General features: G+C 53.1%; 2 non-coding genes across 2 annotated transcripts; both read left to right on the top strand.

The window, feature by feature from the left end:
* Window positions 1–2,666: 2,666 nt before the first annotated feature.
* TRNAS-AGA (transfer RNA serine (anticodon AGA)) lies at window positions 2,667–2,748 on the top strand. Its single transcript has one exon. It is a non-coding gene; the product is annotated as a tRNA-Ser (tRNA).
* Window positions 2,749–5,783: 3,035 nt separating this feature from the next.
* On the top strand, window positions 5,784–5,855 carry TRNAQ-CUG (transfer RNA glutamine (anticodon CUG)). The gene has a single exon. It is a non-coding gene; the product is annotated as a tRNA-Gln (tRNA).
* The last annotated feature ends 145 nt before the right edge of the window (window positions 5,856–6,000 follow it).

The raw sequence follows: 6,000 nt of genomic DNA, 5'->3' as shown, positions 1-6,000 counted from the left end.
TTCTCTCCTAATCTTAACACTAATTGTGAATAGACATCCCTGGGCTGATACTAGGACACCAAAATAAGGAAGCGGGCATGAGAAAAATGAAAAAGCCTCAGGGAAATGAAGTGTGAGTCTTTAACCTCCTTATCAAGCCTTGTGATCTCTCTCAGGGTCAGTCTTGACTCCAGCCACTGAAAGCATCCGGGAGCTGATCTCATGTCTTCTGCCAGTGTACCCAGAGCATCATGCATGTGTGCTCAGGTAGCAGTGAGTTCTCAGTGCCTGCCCTGAGTACCTCCTGGCAGAAGACAGAAGCCCCTTGATGAACTGGGCTGAGATGACAACGCTTCCTGAGGTGACAGGAAAAAATGGACATGTGTGCTTAGCTGAGTTGTGGAGGGCGTCTTCAGAATCAGGCGGGGAGAAGTTGCCTTTCTAAGCCTGAATCTCAGCCCGACTCCTGGCATTTGGTGGTCAGGGTTATCCCTCCTTTCCTTTTGCTGATGCACTTTGCTAGTCATTGCTGTTTTGGTGGAAAAAGGCACATAAGGTGCTCAGCAGCAAGCCAAGGCCTCCTACACACAAGCAGGTAGCCAAGAACAAAGGAATATCCAGTGTCTCTGTTTAGTCTTCCAGATGATGCATTTCTCTCCTCAGTGCTGCTCAGCAGTCATTGCTTCTCCAGGTGCAGGAGTATTGGGGCAGGTGCACGTCTTCCCCTGACTGAATGCTGTGGCGAATCCTCCTGGAAACTAGGCTAAGGGACATGGAAAACGAAGAGGTGACTGGTAGTAGCCCACCTGGCTTCCCCAAGGGCAAATCATGCCAGACAAACTGAGTGACTCTGTATTGTGGGGTAGCAACATTGGTGGATAATGGAGGACTGACGGATGTCATCTATTTGCGTGCAACATTTAATACTGCCCAACACAGCATCCTGGTCTCTGAAATGGAAAGACATGGATTAGAGATGTGGACCAGGCGTTGTATAAGGAATTGGCTGGATGGTCAAACTCGAAGACTTGTGGTCAATGTCTTGAGGTCCAGGTGGAGACCAGTGATGAATGGTGTCCTCCGGGGTCCATATTGGGATCAGTATATTTTAACATCTTTACCAGACAAATGGACAGTGGGGTTGAGTGCACCTTCAAGGGAGATTGCAGGTGACGCCAAGCTGAGTGATGCCATCCAGAGGGACCTTGACAGGCTAGAGCGGTGGGGTGTGCAAAGCTCATTAAGTTCAACAAGGCCAAGTGTGAGGTCCTGTGCCTGGGTCAGGGCAATCCCAAACATGGATACAGGCTGGGCCATGATGGGTTTGGGGCAGTCCTGCAGAGAAGGTCTTGGCAGTATTGGCGGATGAAAAATCCGAAACTAAGCTGGCACTGTGTGCTTGCAGTCCAGAAAGCCGGTTGTATCGTGGGCTGTGTCAGAAGCAGTGTGATCAGAAGCAGTGTGATCAGAAGGTCAGTGGAGGTGATTGTCCCCCTCTACTGCACTTTATTCTGCTTTCGTGAGACCCCACCTTGAGTACTGGATCTGCTTGAGTGGCTCCAGAGGAGAACACAAACATTATCAGGGGTGTGGAGTAGTTCAGCTATGAGTATAGGGTGAGAGATTAATGGCTGAGGAGAGGACATGAGGAGTAAGACGAGAGGAGAGGAGAGGAGAGGAGAGGAGAGGAGAGGAGAGGAGAGGAGAGGTGAGGAGAGGAGTTAAATTAGAGAAGGAAAGTGGGATCTAATATGCTACTCCACAACTACCTTCATCCCTGGTTGTCTCCACAAAGTTGCCTATCCTTCTTCCCTGGAAGCAGTCAAGATGCTATCTGGGGCATGAAATCAGCATCATCCTCATAGTGATACTGAAAACTCAGAAAAAAATACTCCTTAACACTGTTTTGAAAGTGTTAAAAAGCAGGTACTTTGATTGCAGCACACCAGACACTCCAAGGATCATTCCTCTAATCGAGCACGTGTGCAGGACTCATGCTTCTTGGTATTTATTACACATACTAATTGCATATTCATTTGTTTCTACCACTTAGTTCATGCATTAAATGTAGATTATTTAAATAAACGTGCCCTATGTTGGAAGTTCTTTTTTGGGATCCGAAGGTCTTCATCTGGGGTCTCTAGTGGCCCCCGGTGGTCTTCGCAGCATGCTACCCTTTGAATTACAAGTGTCCGCTCTTTGACCCTGTTTCTTGAGCACACACGTTGTCGTTTTGTTCTTCTACACAGAAAACATCACGTAGCTCTTCTTCATCTAGTGGAGCATTCTGCTTGCTCACCTTGCAAACGAAGGACATCCTGCTTTGCCTCATGTCCAGTCTCTATATAGCTACTGTATTCTGTATTAAGTTCATGTTACATTATACCTGGTCTTGTTACATTAGGCCTAGTGTTGCTACATTATGTCTAGTTGGGTTTCTAAATGGCTTTTGTTCCTTTTATCAATAGCAGGATATGGCAGGAGCCCATCTGAGGACAAGGCGCTGGGATCTGCAGCCATAGCCCCTGTGGTGACAGCTGTCGAGGCCTCTGGAAGCCTGCCACCTGTCCTGCTCAGTGGAGGTCCCCAATGCAGGGCTTGGGGTGAAGCCTGGCCCTGAAGGCCCCAGGGAGCCAGGTGTCATTGCACGGGGCATTTCAGGAGCGGGACAGAGAGGCCTGTAGCAGGTAGTTGTGGCCGAGTGGTGAAGGCGATGGACTAGAAATCCATTGGGGTTTCCCCGCGCAGGTTCGAATCCTGCCAACTACGGCCTGCAGTTCCCTTTTGGGCTGCTGGCAACTGACCATTCTGCAGCTGTGGGACTCAGCTCCACACTGGACCTGCCGCCCAGGGAGAGAGTCATACCCCCTTGCCTACAGCACCTGTCCTCCTTCCCCACAGAACCTCTGGGATGAATGGGCAATCCTGCTCCCATTGCCAAGCTAGGCAAGCTGGGGGAAGGGAAAGGGCCAGTGCTGAGTAGGAGCCATGAAAAGGGCTCCACTGTTGTTGGTTCTTCACCAGAACTTCACAGCCTCATCTCACCTGACATCCCCAGCAACACAGCCCCACCAGCTGTCTTCCCTACATCTGAAACTACAGCAGCTCATCTCCAAAGAGAGCCTGCATGCCATGGCCCTCATTGCTATCAAAGAAGGAAAGACACCTCATGGTTCTGAGATCATGCCAGCACTCAGAAAGTGCTCCTTGCTTTAGGTGTCATGACGACAGACTGGTGTGACAGGCCTTACCTGGCATCCTGGGGGAATTCTGCCTGACATATCCCAGCATTTGCACACAGAGACAGCTTCCCCAGGTTTCCATATTGGCCCAAAGATGAGATGAGGGGGTGGAGGTGGGTTTCTCCTCTCTCCCCCTTTACTGGGAAAGACACAGAAGTGCAAAAGAGGATGTGGTGTGACTGTGGCATCAGGGTACCCTCGCTTTCCATTACTAGACCCTGATGGGTGGATAGAAAAGAGCTGGAGGATTCCCAGATGGCTGCTTTCAGATGCATGCAAGCTGCTCCCAACAGAACAGCAGTGGAGGAGGGGCTGCAGGTAGCCTGCGTGGGTGAGTTCTTAAAAGGAAAGGGAAACCCTGAGGGGCTCATGCAGAGAGGACCCAGAGAATGAGAGAAAATCGCGTTGCTGGTGCGTGGTCTGTTCCGCACAGCCATGACACTGAGGGTAGTGGAAGCAGCGCAAGCAAAAGGGAAGCTCAGGAAGGTTGGCAGCATTGATGAAGAAGGAAAGGGGCAGTAGAAGAGCAATCTGGATCTGAGCCAGGGACCTCTTGATCTGCAGTCATATGCTCTCTCCTGAGCAACAGCTCCTGCAGCAGGCAGGCTGCAGCTGCTCTCTCCATGCTCCATCCGCACCCACATGCCAACCCTCTCCATCCTGCTTTTGCTTTTGCCTCCTCTGCCTGCTTGCTGCGTGCTCTGGTCCATGCATGGAAGAGGCAATGAGCAAAAACATGCCGAGAGATGCAGGTCTCAGCACTGCCACCTTGTCCCTCGCCTTCACCAACAGGTTCTACCAGCTCAGCCTGCCCAGAGCCTTCCTGGGACACCTTGCAGCATCTAAGACTGGCTACCACCCCGTCTGGCTGGGCCAGCCCTGCCCTGGGGTGACTGGGAGCCACCTCCACAGCCAGCAGTCTTGGGCAGGACAAGCTGAAGGCGTGGAGAGGAAAGGTTCCTCTGACTCGCTGGCACCCTGCACGGTGGCAGGGGCAGCCCTTGGCTGTCAGGGAGCAGCAAGGGCAGGGCTGCGTCAGAAGGAAGGACAAGGTGGGAGCTGTGGGGAAATGCAGCACAGCATGGGCTGGGCAAGGCCCTGCCAGCCAATGTGAAGACCATGGCCCCAACTGCTATACAACTTGCTTCCAGGAACCAACAGTGCCCAGGAGTAAGAGCTTTGACCTCAGGGTCAATGTGATCTGAAAAGCCAAACGCAAACTGCTCTCACTGGGTGAGAACATCCCACACAGCGCCTGCAGAGCCAGGCCGGGTGGTCAAAAAACAACTCCTCGAGAGGGGTTATAGGCAGGAGATGTGGGGAGAAAGGCAAAGCCAGGCCCTTGCACTTGTCAGCCCGGCTGCGGGGGCACTGAGGTTTCCAGGGAGAGCTTGTTCCTGCCTGGTGATGGGGGCAGGGAAGAGGAGGGCAGGAGGCCTGAGCAGCAGCGCTGGTGCTGGCAGGGCCAGGCAGCGTCAGGCAGGGCTGGGAGGTCCCTGCAGAGGTGCTGGGGGGAGCAGAGTGGCGCAGCGGGAGTGTGCTGGGCCCATAACCCAGAGGTCGATGGATCGAAACCATCCTCTGCTACTTGCTTTTGGCCTCGCCCCAGCCCCAACAGACACTGCTTCTCCCTTGCAGCCTTCACCAGATGCCCCCTGCACTGCTGCCCTCCTGCCCTCTGGACACCCAGGGCTGTCCCACACCCTCAGCCCCCTCTCTCTGCCACTCACACCTTCTCCTTTGCTTTCTCAGCTGACACCACTCCCAAAGTGCCCCTCAGCAAGGCAGAGGGGGCTGTGGAGCAGCAGGCAGAGCACAGCACAGAGCTCCCCCAGCAGGCAGGGGATGTCCTGGGGACACTGCTGTTTCTCCCTTCCCACCAGGCAGCTCAATCCCCAGCTTCCCAGACACAAGAGGGGACCTCCAGGGCTCTGCAGCTGGGGAGGAGGACAAACTTGGTAGTGTGGGAAACACCTCTACGACAAGTGGTGAGGGGAAGGCCTGTGTTGGACGCTGCCAGTTCCAGCCTTGCAGTGCACCTGCTGCATGATACAGCTGAGCCATCAGCAATGTGTGTGGCCCCTCTGTGAAAACATATTCCAGAAAGGGCAGAAAAAGCCGGGCTGAGAGAGGAGGAAGGAACAAAAAGTGTCGGAAAGAGCAAGGGAAGATGCATCCAGCTTGCACAGGTAAAGGAGCCTGATGTGAAGGAGTCTAGCTGGCCCTTGGACAGCGCAAAGGGAATGTGTTGTTTTATGCTTAATTTTTTGTTTTTCATGATGTGAATCCGTTTTAATTGGCAAAAAACCCAGGTCTTATGAGGAGAAAGCGAGATTCTCAGGGCTTAGCAGGCTGGGTCTTATAACAGAGGCCATGCCAGGCTTGTGCAAAGAGCTCTGGCATTCCCTTGCAAAGCCCTGTGAGTAGCGGGTGCCTGGTGGCCCTGGAGGAAGGGAGCTTGTACTTGGTGATGGTCAGGGAGCTGGAGAGAGTGCCAGGCTCACCCAGAATAATATGGCTGCACCAGAGTGGCCACAGGAGAAAGACAACAGGTGTTCAGCAGGTCCCATGGTGTAATGGTGAGCACTCTGGACTCTGAATCCAGCGATCTGAGTTCAAATCTCAGTGGGACCTCAAGTTTTAGCTCTCTCAGAGCTTTCCTCAGCATGCACACACCTGAACAGCCTTGCTGTTGGCTCACTTCTTTCATGCATTCCCATCATCCCTCCTCTCCTGTGCTCCCAGCCCTGGGACTGACATCAGTGGCCCTTCTCCTGCC

This window comes from Caloenas nicobarica, chromosome 10 (assembly GCF_036013445.1).
Source record: "Caloenas nicobarica isolate bCalNic1 chromosome 10, bCalNic1.hap1, whole genome shotgun sequence".
NCBI classification, from domain to species: domain Eukaryota; kingdom Metazoa; phylum Chordata; class Aves; order Columbiformes; family Columbidae; genus Caloenas; species Caloenas nicobarica.
Note: the sequence above shows the minus strand (reverse complement) of the source record. Positions and strands in the feature narration are given on the sequence as shown.